Source organism: Staurois parvus, unplaced genomic scaffold (assembly GCF_062004578.1).
Source record: "Staurois parvus isolate SC_StPar_1 unplaced genomic scaffold, SC_StPar_1.0 ptg000102l, whole genome shotgun sequence".
Classification (NCBI taxonomy): domain Eukaryota; kingdom Metazoa; phylum Chordata; class Amphibia; order Anura; family Ranidae; genus Staurois; species Staurois parvus.
Genome location: NW_028317898.1, coordinates 1414173 through 1432510, shown reverse-complemented (window position 1 = coordinate 1432510; position 18338 = coordinate 1414173). Strand labels below are relative to the sequence as shown.

The following is an 18338-nucleotide window of genomic DNA, read 5'->3' as shown; positions in this document are numbered from 1 at the left end:
ATGCAGATAGTGTCATGGTTGGGATTCAAACCAACGACCCTAGTGCTGCCAGGCAGGAGTGCTAATTACTTAGCCACTGAGCTGGAAGAGAATGGAAGTGGGGCAAAAATACCCATTATTGGGGATAATTGCACCCCATGTGATTGTACTGGATCCTGGTGATGGGCTGCTGAGGTCCTAAGTGCTGCATTGTGGGGAGGGTAGGTGCTGTGCTTTGTGCTATATTCATACAGTATATTTGTAGAATTAACTTTTAACAAATGTTTACATTGATATGAGCAAAAACTAGCCAGTTTCTGATTATATGCATATCTGCTGTTTATATCTTAATGCTAATAAACACTTATGAAGTGTTCTCAAATACAATGTATTTCTTCCAGGTTTATCACAAAAGAAGGCAAGATTCTTTACTCCAGACCTAACTTGCCCTGGGTTATTCAGAAGGTGAAGGAGATTGGGTAAGTTAAGACGATTTAAACCTCAGATTCAAATGCTTAGATTCCAACTTAAAGTGGAACTGCACTGCATCTGAGCACCACAAACCAAAAATGCTATACAATTCATTTTTAATATTCAAAACAAACTCCTCCATCCATTCATGTCTCCATGCTTTATTTTGCTAAGAAAACATTTTGAAAAACACCTCCTGGCATTTCTGGCAGTGGTCATCTTGAGTAAGGGCAGATGTTTCACATAGCAGTTACTTCCTGGAATCCATCTGTCCTTCGCTCAGGCATTGGCTGAGCTCCTTCCCCTCCTGAAGACTCCTGGGATGCATGACATCATTTCCTTAGGCACGGAAACCAGGAAGTTAATGAAGGAATACAAAAAAAGAAAAGGTTAAAACAAGTAAATATGATATACTTTACTAATGCTAGCAGCATAAGGATTAGAAATAGTCCATGCTGATTGAGAGAGTGAAGTTTCGCTTTAAGTATTTAAAAAGCCTCTTGTACGTGCAGATGATCACAGGGAACGCTCATTTTAGGCCCTCTGTCTTTAACTGGTCTATTTGTAGGCTAATGACTGCTTTTCCAGGGCAAGAGCTTGCCACGCAGATACAGAACTGTCTGAATAAATTATTTATGGTTAGAGGGCATCCAGAAACGTCTGAACAAATGTAGACTCTTGGTAGCCTCCTGGCTTGTCTACATCTACCTAACTTGGCCATTGCCATGAATGGCCAGATTTGTTACACACTGAGTACCTGTAGCCTAGACGAAAGTCAAGTGGTTCATTATGTATGCTAGCCAAAGTGTTGCCCTAATTCATGTCTTACACCAATGCCAAGGCTTCTGTAGTGAGAGAAAATAGAATAGAACAGGGGTGTCTAACCGCATCAGCATGTCTAGCTGCATCAGCATTATGGTTGCCCTCAAAGGGCCAGTTGTACCTGTAAGACTAGATGTGCAGAGCTCCCCACCCTCCCTTACATCAGATGTCAAGAGTCCCCCACCATCAGAAGTCAAGAGTCCCCCACTCTCCTTTGCATTACAGTGCACCCCCCTTACTGCTGCTGCAGGGAATAAACTTGGGGCAGAGCTTGGAAGCAGAAAGGGTAGGGTCTGGAGAAGGACTGGAGTCTGCTGAATGCTGAGACCAGGAGAGGCAGAAACGTGGGAATGCTGCAACTGCACAGAGAGGCACAGCATATGTAGGAGATCTGTCATCCTCTCTACTGTGGACTGCTGAGATGGGAAAGGGGGTACAGAGACGATCCTGTCCATGGCTGCATGGAGAAATGCAGGATCTGGCAAAGAAGGTCTGTACTCCTCTCTGCTGCTGAATGCTGGGACAGGAAAGGGGGTGGGGGGTGGAGATGGCCTGTCCTAAGCTGCAAAGAGAGACACAGGATCTGTAGGAGGAGTTCAATCCTCTTCTTTGCTACTGACTGCTGAGACAGGAGAGGAGGGGATGGAGATGAGCCTGTCCCTGGCTGCACAGAGTGACGGAGGATCTGGCTGAGGGGTTCTGTCTCCCTTCCAGTTACTGACTGCTCAGGCAAGGTGGGGGCAAAGACTAGGGGGGTGCTGCAGCTGACGGCCACATGAAATGACCTGGAGGGATGGATTCGGCACATGTGGAATAGAAGTTGGGGCTTATTTAGACTGTGTCACACACACTGCAATTATAAATATGATTCAAACATGGCCTTTACAAACAAGTCTCCCAAGATGCATTATGTCATATTTATAGTTTAACCTTTGGTTTTTTTTTTTTTAAAGGTAAAGAAAAGAAGCACAACAAAATAAAGAAAATGATGAACCTCAATGACAAAAGCGATGTCTCTAGTTGAACTATGTGGCGTTCAATTAATAGGTATTTAACTTTAATTCTAGTAATATATTTGTGTGATTTAAATGAGTGCAAAATTAATTGTATGTACGTGTAGTTAGAGTTGTGATTTATGAATGTGTATTATTTTTACAATATCATGTACTGTAAAATAGTTTAGCTCTGAAACCACTTATAATGGTCCTCGTGTATAAAAATGTGTATGTCACGCAGAGCAATTTGACATATTTTTCTTTCAGCGGTACTGAAATATGAAAATATTTTTTTTACCATAATTCAGACCCTTGTACTTTCATTTTTTTTTTACTTTTTCTCCTGGTTTAATGTAATTTTTCCTTAGTATTTTGCTCATCATAATTAGCAAATGAATCTGTTAATTTAATTGTGAAATGTATTTAGTTGCAGCAAGATATGAATAGTGCTATGCCTTCCTGAGCATGTCACTTATTAGGGTAATATCCCAACAACCAGACTGCTGTAGTGATGGTAAGAGGATGCCAATACTTTGTAAGCATTGCCGTCCTAGCTCATGGTATGCTGTCCTGCCCTCGGTGCCTCTAGCAGTTAGTAATGTTTCCAATGGAATTGGGAGGGGCCAAAGCGTAATAATTAATTTATCACCTAGCACTTTGCACATTCCCCTCGCCATCATAGCTAAGTTAGTTCAGCATTCTTTAATCACTAATGTAGATCACTTCATATGACACTTTTATGAAGTTGTTTTACATCATTTTACCATTTTGTGTACCGAAACATCTTTATTTTTATTGAAACTACCATTTTGTCTGTTTTAAGACATGAAAAATCAACTGGAGAATCAGCACACAGGAAGTTGATATTGTTACAACCAATTATGATTTTTGTTAATTTGTTATTCTCTCTATTTAACTCCACCATTGATTTTACCCAGCTTAATTACAACTCAAAACAGGTTCAAAGTATCTCTTGACAATAGCCTCTGTATGGCAGTTGTCAGAATTCCCCTTGCATTTATTGTTTAATTCCCCTTGCCTGAATAGTTTAATTGTCAATCTATTGTGATGGGCTGTTTTATAATCCTAGTAAAAATTACAAGGCAGTTGAGAAAGCCAATCACAATTTAGTAAGCAAGATATACACGTGTTGGCAGTCAACATGTATGAATCAATTTGCTGCAACATAGATGCATTCATTTTTTTGCACTGTGGTAAAAAAAAGGTATTGTCATTTGAATGCATGCTGGGATTGTATCTGTACTGCAATGCAAATGTAATTCCTTACTCGATTTTTTGAGTTTGTTTTTGTTAATGAATGTATGTATTTTGTCATATTTATGAAGACAATACCTTATTCACTGGTTCAAGATAAAACTGGATGATTTATTAATACTTTACTTAATACTTCAGTACTTTAATGGAAAGTACAGAGAAAAAAATGATGTTTTGTTATTTCAGTATTTCATTCTATAAGATGAATTGTTATATGCAGTGATGTACTTTGGTTTTGTGTTGCCCTAGGCAAGACTAAAATTGGGCGTCCCCTCCTTCCCCAGAAAGACTAAAATCGGGCAACCCCCACCATCTGAATTTGTCCCACTCCAGCCATGGTATACCATTTGGTGCCAAATTATGGTACCTAAAAATTTCCATAGGCAAAATTTAAAAGCCTTTACAAGTTACCTGTTTAGAGTTACACAGGAGCTCTGGTGCTAGAACTCTCACTCTGATTTTCATGGCAGTACCTCACATGTGTGGTGCAAACTCCATTTACATATGCGTGAGCAGGGTGGATTTGATTTGAATCAAACTGATTTAAATCACGATTTAAATCACTAGTCAGGCTTGATTTAAATCATAGTTTTCTACATAAAGACTAATTCTTGCTGGTATAACTTTAATATGCAAGTAGATGAAGATTTTTAGAATAACAACTTTTCATATTAGTTTTTTTATCCCCAGTTTAATAGGTTAATCATTCATATTTGGACAACTTTTCTGTTGTACTTAGGAAGGAGAAAAATAATCATTACCTTAATAATAACAATTTAAATAGATTTATTCAACTGAAACAATAACATTCCAGCATATGTTATTTGCTTAAACAAACATCCATGTTTGGTAACTAATTTGGCTAAACAAAATATATATATTTTAAGAAATGTAGACTGTCAGCCCCTTCCTCCTCACACTTTCACTTTCTTCTTGTGCAGATCTATTCCACTCCAAACAATCAGAAAAATATTGTTTCTATTCTATTCACTGAACTTCTTGAAATTTAGCACTGAAGGGGTTGATTCTGTATTCATAGGTTTGTAGAAGTTAGGATTAAGGTCTTTTTCTTAACTCTGTTCATGTTATAACATTTTTGCTGTGAAGAAGAGGCATGTGATCTCCGCTGAGTCAAATTCAGTTTTGAGAACTGCAAAAGTAAACCAAGCATCTGTGATAATATCTTGTAGGCAGAGAAACTGCCCAATAATCTTACAAAAACCTCTGTAAGAGCATGACATTGTGAATGGATTCATGGAATTTATTTACCAAAAAAATTAAACATATACAGCCTTATTCTACATAATTAAAAAAATAATCTTTATTTCATGATGGAATAACCTTTGGATGGTAATATATTTTCCCCAAAAAGCATTTTATTTACAAAAATCCGATTTAAATTAAAAAAAATCAGATTTTTTTGATTTTTTAAAAAAAATCATTGATTTTTATCCACCCTGTGCATGAGGAACCTACGTGCCTGTGAGCATGGGGGAACGGGGGTGCTTTCATTTTTTTTTTTATTATTATTATTTATTTACATTTTTTTTGTACACTGTACCTTTTAACTTTTTTTTGATCAACTTTATTTCTTTTACAAGGGATGAACAACATCCCTTGTGATAGCATACGCCATGACAGTTCCTGTTTATGGAGATATCTAAAGTCTATTAGACCCCAAATCTCTCCTCTGGCCTCCCAATGCATGCGATCAGACACAGATCAGTCTGATCGTTTGCATTGGGACTGCATGGTAGAGCCTGGTAAAGGTGTCGGTGGCAGGAGGGGGAGGGACACCCTTCCGCCGCCTGTAAAAGTAATCCAGAGGCTTGTTATTATTATTATACAGTATTTATAAAGCGCCAATAGTTCGCTCAGCGCTGTACATTACAAAGGGGGACAGAACATGTGACAGAACAATACCAGTACAATGTGATACACGAGGGGTTCGAGGGCCCTGCTCTTTCGAGCTTACCCAGACTACTTTTATCTTGTGCAAAATGAGAGAGAGGAGAAGAGAGAGGAGAAGAGAGAGAGGGAGGGAGGGAGCGACAGGGAGAGAGAGGGGGGAAGAAAGGGGGAAACAGGGAGAGAGAGAGGGGGGAGAGGGGGGGGGAGAACAGAGAGGGGAGGAGAGAGAGAGGGGGAGAATCTCTTTGACAAGTAAAGGGGCCCTTACCTGGGGTCTGTGGTGTCTGCGGCTGCACTGATACCTGCCATGCAGCGATGGTCTCCTCTTCTGCACCACCTCTGCACGGTCAGCTGACCTCTAGGCTCCGCCCTCTGGCCCTATGCAGTGAATGGAATAGACAGCCGGCTGGCTGCAGAGAGGCCGGGTAAGCGGAGCATAGCTGCAATGGTCAGCCCAGCTCTGGGCTTCTTGCCGGATCGTAATGATGGCAGTGGGTACAACAGGGAATCAGAGCTCCGGGAAGGCACAGAGAGGGTAAGACAGCTGGCTTGCCATTAACTCAAGATGGCATAAGCCGAGCCCACCTTCCCCTGCTCAAAACTTGCTGAGCCCGCCCCCCTGTCTAAACCCTGCCTTCCACCTGAGCCTGCCTCCCGCCCGAGCCCTGCCAAGCTCTCCTAACCTGCCAAGCCCTGGTCCCTTGTCCCTTCTGCCTGGGGGCAGGGCCGCCCCCTGGAAACTGCCGCCCTAGGCAAACGCCTTGTTTGCCTTGCGGCAGATATGCCCCTGGTTATCTGCAGTAAAACAACACAAGCTTTTGAGGTTTCTGTCCTAACATCCTGCTAGACTAACCTTTTTATTCAATAAACCAACGCAAGAAGCAAAGAAATAAATACAATTGCCAACTGATAACCGATCAGAATCTAGCTTATGTTGGCCCTACTTTAGTCATTTTAATTTTAATGAGTTGAGTTGTTATAGGTTGCTGTGTTTTGTAGTTTATTTCTTGAACTCTTTATTTCTTTTTTGAGACTGCTGGCCTTTATTATAAAACTTTTTAAAGAAATCTTAAGGCTTGCTTTACTCATACAATAAAATACAGAGGGAAGTAATATTCCAGATGTGGTTTTCTGGGCTGGTTGGTACATTCAGAGAGGATCTGTTTTTGCATTCTGAAGCAGAAACACTTACTACTTAGTCACTGGTTATCAGACTTACACACCTGTATAATGACACAGTACAGCTAGCTGCTCTGAGTGTTCTAATATACAGGTCTTAAAACCTCAAAAGATCTTAAATCACTCTCCGCTTTATTTAGGTACAGTAGCTGGTATAAGCAAAATCCCCCTCCACTAAAGCTAGCAATACACATTTAGATTTTTCTCATTCATTCCATAGATTGAATGAGAGAAAAGCAATAGATTTCTACTTCCACACTACATGCCAAGCATTGTATTCAGACAGCCACAGCAACAGCGGCTGTCTGAATACCTGAATAGGGCATGCATCTGATAGGATGCAGTCACTCTTTGAGGGAATATTTTCCACCTAACTCAGTTGATTTGATCAACCTGGGTGGTGTTGTCAGGGCCATTCACAGCCTAAATTTAGACTGATTCAGCCCGTCCATGTATGCCTACCTTAATAATAATAGTCAGCATTTACAGCACTCTTCAGTCTGCACCAAATCAGCACCTCTTTGTTTCCCATTAGAATCAATAGTCCCTGGGTTTTCAAAAGAAGCCCCTCAGGTGCTAGTAATGGTTGTAATAGTAATAAAGTCCAATCATGGGCACTAAGACACTCTATGCAGGCTTTTTACTAACAGTTTCTGGAAATTGGAACTTAAACGGTGGCTATAAAATTAAAAATTAATAATCATCTTTTCTTTCTCCTTAAAATGATTCTAGAGGCTGAAGGTCTTTTTTTAACCTAATGCCTTTACTGCATAAAGGTAAAAATCAACCTTCCGAGTGCAGCTCCCCCCCAACATGCTTACCTAAGTCCAATCTCGATCCAGCACTGAGGCTCTCTCCCTCAGAGACAGTAGCAGGAGCCATTGGCAACTGTCAATCGCAGCCAGTGCGGAGAGAGCAGGGGGCAGAGCCGAGCAACACTCTACTCTGTGTGTCAATGGACACAAAGATGTGTCTTAGGAGTGAGCCTGCATGAGTGCCCCCATAGCATTCGGCTTGCTATGGGGGGCACTTGGCAGAGGGGACCCCAGAAAAGTAGGATTGGGGCTACTCTGTGCAAAATGATTGCACAGAGCAGGTAAGTTGGTGGCATGTTTTTATTTAAAAAAATATAGGTTTCCAGTCACTTTTAAGTGATCACTTTAATTGTTGGCTGGACCTGGGTATACAGCGGGGAATACAATTATTTGATCCCCTGCAGATTTTGTAAGTTTTCCCACTTACAAAGAAATGAAGGGTCTATCATTTTTTATCATAGGTATATTTTAAATGATAGAGACAGAATATCAACCAAAAATCCAGAAAAAAAAATATGCTTTAAATTGAGTTGCAGTTCAGTGAGTAAAATAAGTGTTTGATTCCCTACCAACCAACAATAATTCTGGCTCCTACAGACTGGCTATGCACTCATGTGGGCCACAGATTAGTCCTGTCAATTTAAGAAGGTGCTCCTAAAGACACCTGTGCACAGAATCTCTTTCTTCCATTCAAACCTCACCATCATTATGGGCAAATGACCAAAGAGCTGTCAAAGGACATCAGGGACAAGATTGTAGACCTGCACATGGCTGAAATTGGCTATAAGACCATCAGCAAGAAGCTTGGTGAGAAGGAGACAACTGTTGGAGTGATTATTCGCAAATGGAAGAAATACAAAATAACCATCAATTGCCCTCGGTCTAGAGATCCAAGCAAGATTTCGCCTCATGGGGTAAGGATGATGAGACAAATGAGGGATCAACCCAGAATTACTTGGGAGTAGTTTGTGAATGAGCTCAAGGCAGTTATGACCACAGTCACCAAATAAACCATTGGTAACACAATATGCCTCCATGGATTGAAATCCTGCAGCGCCCGCAAGGTCCCCCTCCTCAAGAAGGCACATGTAAATGTGAAAGTCTGACGTTTGCCAGTAAACATCTAAATGATTCAGAGAAGGAGTGGGAGAAAGTGTTGTGGTCAGATGGGCAGCTGAAAAAGTGTACTTACACGAAACGCGTCAGGAAGGTGCCCCCACACAGTGACCTTAGCCCGCACGGTCCTTATGAACGACCGGTGGCCATCTTGATATTTTATGTAAGTTGTTTACCTGTTTTTATATTACATCCTTTAATAAAAATACTACACTATCGGATACCTCTCTTCTGGGCTTGTTTGTCCTGCGAGCCCCCCCTAAGGTGATTCCTGACATATGAGAGCGGCTTAACATTCCTCTGGTGGCTGATGACGGAATACCTGATGATGAGCTTTCTACCTTTGGACGCATAGTACCTGAATGCTGGTGACCTGGTGACGAGCCACGTTGCAGTGCTCCAGATCCAGATGACCAGGAGTAGGTCCTATTTACTCCAATGCGCAATAATTGCACTATCTGGTTAGTGCAATCAACATTCACTTTCTAAGCCACAGATGTCACGGATTGTTTTTATCATTTTGCAATACGACCGAATAGACTGGCTTTGGCACTATTGTCACTATATGCACCTTTTTTCTTCAGGATATTTGAGATTGCTTTTCATCATTGGTTTCAGCACTAAGTTATGTTGCTCATTTGCACACGTATATCATGTACATTTTATTATCTATTTTATTATCCAATTTTTAGTGCTGCATATTTTATGTTCATGTATTACTGGAGAGGACTGAGTGAGTAATCCTACACCCCCTGGGCCTGATAAGGGGAGAGAGCATTCTGGTGGGAAACCTGACTAGCTCCTCATCTGGGACTGCTTTCATCTAAAGTGGCAGCTTCTTGTATTCTTGCCCAGGGATTCCCTCAGGCAGCTGGGTGAAGAAAAGAATTAATCTTGGGTCTGGGGTGATACACCAGGAGAACTCTCCAAGAAGAGATTTTGCTGTATAGAGACTTGTACATAGTTGCTAAGGAGTTTGTCCTCAAGTTGTAGTTCCTTGGGCATCCCATACACCTCTCAACTCCATCGAAGTTCAAACCCCTTAATAAAACCTAAAAACCAAGCTCAAAGACTGTTTAACTCCAGTGTGCAAGGTCTGAAGAAAATGCGTGTTGCCTGGCTGTGCAGGACTATAGGGGGACCCAAATCTTTAGCAACTCCTAAGAGGGTAGTGCTACATTCTATTACATCACTTCTGAATTTTTATTCAAGAATTTTCGTAACTTTAGTAACCTCTTCACTTTCGATATGATACTAGCATGCAAAAAAAAAAGGACGATCATTCGTTCGATATTTTCAGCGTGTATACAGGGCTTTACTTAGCTCGAAACTAAGATCTAGTGACCTATACAATAAGCAGTCATTCTCTCTAGTCCAAGCGCTTAAAAATACAGGGAATGATTAGTCATCATTAAATGCTTGGGGAGTGTCACATTCAGTGCTTTGCCAATATGTCCCTAAGAGCTCATTCACACCATTGAGGTGTCACAGTGCACATGTCTAAATGTGTGGTGCATTAAGGCAGTCCATTCATTGAAATGGGTGGCCTAACACACCAAACCAAACAAGGTGCTTGACAGACAGGCACTGCCCTTTGACAAGGTGCATCGGGGTGCCATTCAGAATGAATGACTACCTAACACACAATGTGACATTCATTGAGAATTTACAGGTAGTTAATTATTCCATGTAAAATGGGATGCTATTCAAGACTAAATAACTTTCTTTTGCATAATGTGACATGCACCATGCATTTATAAAAGGTTAATGTAGAACTATAGGCACAACTTTTTTTTCATACTGGATGGAGCAAGGGAGGAATAACCTCTGCCAGATTTTTTTTTTCCGACATCTGTGTCCCATTGCAAAGATTTACCTTCACTTCCTGTCCCATAGCTAAACAGGAAGTAAAAGGAAATCCATGCAAATTAAGGGAATTCCTTTGGGACCCCCAGGTAACCAGAACTAGTGTCCCTATTGGAAGATTTCCCCTCTTCTACTTTTCTGGAGACAACCCAAAATTTGGGATTTTCTATTATTTTCACTTTCAATGATAATGATTAACAGCAAAAATAAAGAGGGTGAATCTCTTTAACGGGGGCACAGGCAGCAATAGAAAGTGATAAGTGTTCTAATCCATCTCCACTCTATCTAAAACTAAAGAAAACATTTTGCCTTTAGTTATACTTTAATTAGTCCATATGTTTTAAAACACATGCACTAGGAAGATTCACTGCTTTATTCAGAATGAATGGCACCACATTGCACCAACACAGATAATTGTGCATTACTGAGCGTTAACACAACGCACTAATGTGAATGGGCTCTGAGTGTTGACAAAGAGGTTGCTCTATGAATTTGCACAGTGATACCTGTAACAATTGTGAGCAATAAAGACATGGAAGTTGTACTCAAAAGCCATCGTGTGAAGGTCACATGAGCAGTGTTCCTACTGCCTCCCCCCCCTTTGCAAACTATGGAATTTGTAGCTTAAACTTTTAACAAACTTCAAAAGAACCTCTTTTCTTAATTAAAACACAAAAAAATGCAGTGTCCAGACCTGACCAGAGCTGTAAACAGCTAATTAGTCTTGGCAGGATGTCTATTTCCACAAACCATGAAAAACACTTTCCACTGCCCTATCGTAAAACCATAATAACTCAGTCAAGCCGTCACATGTGACCTTTAAGGCTCTAGGAATACAGAGCATGCCATAAAACGTCTATCCCACAACGTAACAATTCCACATACAATTAATAGAATTCAACAGGAACAGGGCACATTAATTTTAGGTACCGTATTTTTCGCCGTATAAGACGCACCTGACCATAAGACGCACCTAGGTTTTAGAGGCAGAAAACAGGAAAAAAAAATTCTGAACTAATGGACTGCAGACTCAGTACAGGAGATGACCAGAGACTGCGGACAGCACAGGGATGACCAGAGACTGCGGACAGCACAGGGATGACCAGAGACTGCGGACAGCACAGGGATGACCAGAGACTGCGGACAGTACAGGAGTTGACCAGAGACTGCGGACAGCACAGGGATGACCAGAGACTGCGGACAGCACAGGGATGACCAGAGACTGCGGACAGCACAGGGATGACCAGAGACTGCGGACAGCACAGGGATGACCAGAGACTACGGACAGCACAGGGATGACCAGAGACTGCGGACAGCACAGGGATGACCAGAGACTGCGGACAGTACAGATGACTGCTGACCTTTGGGGAGGTGGGGAGCGGGTACCTGAATTTGACAGGTACCCGCTCTTACTTCCGCAGAGTTTTTGTTTGATCTTACCTGTTCCTCGATCCAGCCGCGTGCTGTCTTCCCGGCTTCTGTAATGGCGCTCGGCATGACAGCCGGGTGCCCAGTGCGCATGAGCGAGAAGCACTTGCGCTTTGTGATTCGTCCGGCGGCTTCTGGGATCTGTCATGTGTCCCAGGTACCGCCTTACCATTCACAAAGCGCACCGCTTCTCGCGCATGCGCACTGGGCACCCGGCTGTCATGCCCAGTGCCCACACTACAGAAGCCGGGAAGACAACACGCCGCTGGATAGAGGAACAGGTAAGGTCCCGCTGCAGAGCTGAGCGGCCGGCCCGGTATTCTGACACGGCCGCGGTGGAAATACCGGACCGGCCGCTCCATATTCGCCTTATAAGACGCACTGACATTTCCCCCCCAGTTTTGGGGAAGAAAAAGTGCATCTTATACGGCGAAAAATACGGTATATATTTGAATGGGGAATATCATACTGAACAAATTAAGGTCATAAATGACTATGGTAGCACATAGGGAAGGGGAGAAAGCAGTCTCCTCCCTCCTGGGTGACAAAGGTATGCTGTGCTGTGTTTGGTATCCCTGGGATCTAAATATAATTCTGAATAATAATCTGCCAGTTGCTAGAATACCACCTGCATGTATTGGAAGTTGTTAATATTAGTATGAAACTGTAGTTGGAACTTGGTAATAAATTTGGTGACCTCCTAGCACCCATCCCCTAAACCGGATGATTGGTCAGTTGTTCTCAGGCAACACCTCTTTGATATCATAGAAAAGGGACTGACCAGATCTAGTAGGGGAGCTCTCATTTACCTTCAACCAAGAAACACCCAAGAGAGCCACGGCACGTTATTTGCTTGGACAATTGGACTCTGCTAAAACCAAGGACTTTGCAAGTATTCTGCTTTCTTACCTCCTTTCCTTTTTCTCTGTTACTTTATTGTTCTCTTTATTTCTTTGTAACATCTTTTTATGTAAATAATTTAATTGCACCATTTGACTTCTTCATTAATAAACTCTATTTTGAAAAGTGTTAAAATTATCTCTAAGACTATTAATGCAAACTAAAGAATCCCTGTCTCTTGAAAAGTGCTACTGTATATAATAATCCTCTTAATATACCTGTCTCTGGTGACAGTGTGTGTTACAGACATTTATTGTTCACATTTGTTCTTGCTAACATTGTGAAGGGTTGATAGTCCCAAAGCTATCTGGTGGCAGTTTGGAGTTTGAAGGGTTAATTGCATAATTAACTTAACCCAGTGGCCATCGCTCTGAGGCTGCTGGCACCTAGGTTGTGGTCAGGGGCGGACTGACCATTTGGAAACTCGGGCACTGCCCGAGGGCCCGAGGTCAGTAGGGGGCCCCATGAGATGCCCCTGGTACCTTTTTCATAGGCTTTTTTGAGTTTGGGCAAGGACACAGGGGCCCCATGATACCCCATTTCCCGGGGGCCCCATGAGTTGTCAGTCCGCCTCTGGTTGTGGTCCTGCGAGCTGGAAAATCTTTGTGCAGGGTGCAGCTGAGAGTGGCATTGTTACGCAAGTGACAGCGTGGTGTGAGATCGGCTGGTCCTTTGTCACAAGTTGGTGAGAAGGGCAGGGGTCGGGCACCGCGTTCGTCACAATACTCACTGAATGAGAAGATGATTTTCAGCAGCCTAATACACATACAAAATGGGTGAAAAGCCTTGGTGAAACATATTGCACTGTATAAAGTAGTTCAGAAAATCAGTGCTGGCATTGATGAAAAAAGGAAAGATCGCAATAATTATCAGCCAAACATTTTTACTGTTATTGTGGGTTATGAATTTCAAATAATGCCATGGATTATAAAGTTGTGGGTACCAATGGTATAACAATAGCCATGTTAGCCCATGCTGCTGATATGGGGCCTGGGAGTAAAAGGGGACCTATTAGGGGGGTCCTTAAGTCAAATTCAACATTAAAAATTGGTGTATATGTGAAGATACCACAAACCCAGTACTTTATTATTAAGGATTGCAGAGGTTTCTGTTGACACCGACTCTGTATCCCCTGTGATGTCTCCAGTTAAAAGAGCTGACATCAGACACACAGGAGGAGATTTAAGCATTATTGTTGCTAGTAACAAATCCCCCTTTGCAGGCTGTGCAGTAAGGAGAAACCGGGTCAGCAGGGGCGTCCTAGGGTTGGTGTCACCCGGTGCGATAACACTTGGTGAGATCCCCTCCGACGATCTCCACAGAATGGATCGGATCTGCGGATTGAGCATAATGGTTCGGACTCCAATCCATTATGCTCCCCGATCCGCAGATCCGATCCATCCTGTGGGGATCATCGGCTTTCTTTACAACTTACCTTTTCGTGGAGCGGGTCTGGTGTCACCCCGTATAAGTTGCATGCCGACGATCCCCGCAAGATGGTTTGGATCTGTGGATTGAGCATAATGGATCGGAGTCCTATCCATTATGCTCCCCAATCCTCAGATCCGATCTATCCTGTGGGGATTGTCGACTTGCTTTACAACTTACCTTTTCATGGAGCGGGTCCGGTGTCACCCTATGCGGTAGGTGTCACCTGGTGTGGCGCGCACCCCCCGCACCTGCCTCGGGACGCCACTGCGGGTCAGCACTGTAATTAACTCTTTATGTCTAAAGCAAGCATTCCAGAGTGTCTCCTCAGGAAAAAACTGACAAGATGTGCAGATAAATGACAACCATCCCAATCTATAACTAGCCTTTACAGTAAGGAGCACATGGAAGGTGCTTTGCACATTACAAACAGAAAATTTCCAGCACACTTACCAGCTAGCCTGCAACAAAACCAATTTAGCCCTGTCCAACAGTTTGCACGGAAAGAGAAGCTTTTTTTGCACACACTTGCAAATGTATGTGAAAGCCGCAGTGCCAAACCTCTTCTGAGGTGGTTGCCATTTATCTGCACAAATGAATTTAATGCGGGGACACATTGAATGCTTTCAGCTGCCATTGTGCGCTTGCTGGGTGTCTGATGTGTTCCTGTACCTTTAAGGAGTTGGCTCCCTCCAGGCAAACCTACCCTTCATTTTTTCATTGCTATATTTGTTCCAACTCGGAACCTCAAAATGATGAGTTAAGACCACAGTATACAGGGGAGCCTTGGCAAGGCACTGTGGCTTTCACATATACAGTATTTGCAAATGTGTGTAGTGTGATTTAATACCAACAATTATGCCATAATATAGAATATTATAATGGTCATTAGTGTTGCTACTACAAATCTTGTTTTTTAGATTTGTTTTTTTACTTACTAGTAGGCCTTCTCTTTCAGCACTTGCTTGTTGTGGTGGTGGAAGGGTTACAAGGGCTTAAAATTTACACTGAGGCCCTGAGATCTGAGATACTGAAAAAGACTAGTGAGCTGCTGCATTCAGGATAGTTGGCTGAAAAATGAAAGTTAAAAGTTAAAGCAGAACTCCTAAAAAGAAGTTCCACTTTTATGCCTCCTCCTGCCCTCCTCACCTTTCAGACACTTTCCTTTTTTTAGGGGCTGTGGGGACTTGGTTTTAACACTTCCCCCTTCAGCTTCCCACCCTCTCTGCATGCAACCTTTTGGAATACATCACAGGTCCCAAAAGGCTGCAGGACCATTTCTAGGGCATAGCATGGCACAAGCATGTGTAGTGGGGAGCTGCCTGTAAAGCTGCAGAGTCACACCCGGCTTCCCACAGTTAGCATGGAGGTGCCTGGGGCCCAAAGACTGGTGAAGAACCAGCCAGAGTTTAATAAGCCAGGGACTTACTTAAAGTCAGCAGCTACAGTATTTGTAATTGATGACATTTATTTTTTTTGGTCTGGGACTGAAGGACCTCTTTAATTTTATGTACTGATACCCCTCTTACCTGACAACATCTGTCCACAGAACTGGTCCCTAGTCCTACTACCCCCCTTCAATATAGACATACTTTATTTTAAAGTGAAACTAAAGGCTTGTTTTTTTTGTACATACAGTATATATTTAATAAAATACTTACATGCTCTACTCAGTGGTTTTGCACAGAGCAGCTCTGATCCTCCTCTTCCTGGGTTCCCTGTTGGCACTTCTGGCTCTCCCCACCTGAGAAGTGCCACCACAGCAAGCTGTTTGCTATAGGGGCTCTTGTACAAGCTCGCTCCCCAGCCCCACTCTCTGCGTTCATGAGTGTAGCACTACATCCTCAGGGGCTGCTGAGTTTTGGGTCCCGTAAGCTTTGCACGGTCAGGCAACATGCATTTTTCCCACATCTTCACATGCACAGAGTTAGTAATTCAGTCTTTGAGCTTGTTTTTAATTGTTTTTTATTAAGGACTGAACAACTTGGATAGGGTCTAGGGGTATATTGGATGCCCAAGGAACTGCAAACTTGAGGACAAATGTCTTAACAACGTGTACACTGTACAAAAGCTGTACATCCAAAAATAGCACTGTCTCTGTTAAGGAGCACTGAAGTCCCCTTGGTGTACCTCCTCAGACCCCAGATGAGTCCCCCTCTTGACCCAGCTCCACTGAGGGTATCCCTGGGCAAGATTCCAAGATCTAGCAGCACAGTGGGTAAATGGTTAGTACTTCCGCCTGGCAGTATTAGGGTCGTTGGGGCCAAATCCCAACCACGGCACCACCTGCCTGGGGTTTTCATGTTCTCCCTGTGCCTGCGTGGGTTTCCTCTGGGTACTCCAGTTTCCTGCCACACTACAAAGACATGCTGGTAGGTTAATTGGCTCCTGTTTCTGCTTGTGCCCACCTATTTCCTCTGGATCCTTAAAGAGCATCTACACACTGAAAAATGCTGCTGACCTTTATTTTCCCAATGCAACGCAGGTGTTCAGTGATGTTCAGTGTTATGGTGCATTTTTTAGTGTGTGGAGACACAACATGAGCCCTTTAGAAATTAACTGATGTACCTCTAAAATGCATGCACAAGCTGCCTACTGAGTAACACCACAAATATGTGGCTAAATGGTTAGAACTTCTGCCTGGCAGTACTAGGGTCATTGGTTCAAATCCCAACCACGGCAGCACCTGCCTGGAGTTTGCATGTTCTCCCTGTGCCTGCGTGGGTTTCCTCTGGGTACTCCAGTTTCCTGCCACACTCCAAAGACATGCTGGTAGGTTAATTGGCTCCTGTCTAAATTGGCCTTAGTATGTGTATGTATGAATCTCAGGGATTTTAGATTGTACACTCCTTGAGGGTTAGAGACTGATGTGAGTGTACAATATATATATATATATATGTAAAGCGCTGCGTAAATTGATGGTGCTATATAAGTACTTGCAATAAATAAATAAACTGACTAACTAGTTGGGTCTTGCACCTGACCACTCTCTCCTTTTATCTAGCCCAGGGGGTGTAAAAGTACTCACACTGTCCTGTCAGTTTGATGAGTTAAAGCTGCTTTCAGGCCTTACCCTGGGCTGGCTGCTTCCCAGCTGACAGGTTGTCCTCCCTCGGAGATGGTGGAGTGGAGATACTTTTGTCCAGCAAACAACCTGTAGGTAGGCTCCCCTCCCTGGGGCCCCCTCCCAGGATTCACACTCCCACCTTCCTCTCCATCCATCAAACACACTACTGCTGCACAAACTCTGCCACATTTAAGGGTTGTCCATGGTCACTTTGCCTGGCCTTCTGCCAGGAGATTAGCCAAGTTCCCCTAAACATGCAGACCTAGGCCTCCTCCACCCCTCTTCCAGAAACTTCTATAAGTTTCTGGAATGGTGGGAGGGCTCCAGAAGCCCTGACCTGTAGTGCCTCCCAGCCTGTCCTGAGGTGAACTCACTACCTCACTCCCAGGCTGACTCATCCCAGGCTGCTACCCAGCCTCTGTCTTACAGAAATAACAACCTAGCTACTTAGAGGGCGCTACATCAGACACAGCAGAGCGGGACTCAGCCGAACCCCCCGCTCCCTCCTCACAAGCTGTGATTGACAATGGCTCCCACTGCTGTGTCTCAGCCAATGAGGATGGAGAGGCCCAGGAAAGCTGAGTCTCCTATGCACATCGCTATACAGAGATCGGGCTCAGGTGAACATTAGGGGAGCTGGGAGGCTGCTGCACAATGAAGGGTTTTTAGCTTCATGCATACAATACAAGAAGGTAAAAAACCTTAAGCCTTTAGAACAACTTTAAGATCAACAATAGCAGGGAGGCCACCAGGGTGCTGCATCAAAATTCTACATTCACCATGATCTGCAGTTACACACCTGATAGATACCATTAAAGTCCCGTTTTTCTAAAACTGAGTGAAGTAATATGACATTTAGGTAAATGTGTCATCAAAATATACAGAGAACTTTTGGAGAAAGTGGTGAGCAAAAGTAAAATGTAGTAACTTTTGTGTAACCTTTGAAGAAATCAAATTAACTATTTTAAAAGAGAAGTATGGACTTTGTAAAAAAAAATATACACCCCTCACATTTTGTAAATATTTTTTATATCTTTTTCATGTGACAACACTGAAGAAGTGACACTTTGCTACAATGTAAGTGTA

At 42.9% G+C, this 18338-nt stretch overlaps 1 long non-coding RNA gene across 1 annotated transcript in view; it reads right to left on the bottom strand.

Annotated features, from left to right (window-relative positions):
* Positions 1–591: 591 nt before the first annotated feature.
* LOC149467743 (uncharacterized) overlaps positions 592–18338 on the bottom strand; it is a 35093-nt gene continuing 17346 nt past the window's right edge. Inside the window, exon 3 of the long non-coding RNA XR_016311848.1 lies at positions 592–789. This is a non-coding gene — a long non-coding RNA (uncharacterized LOC149467743). The remainder of the gene's footprint in view (positions 790–18338) is intronic.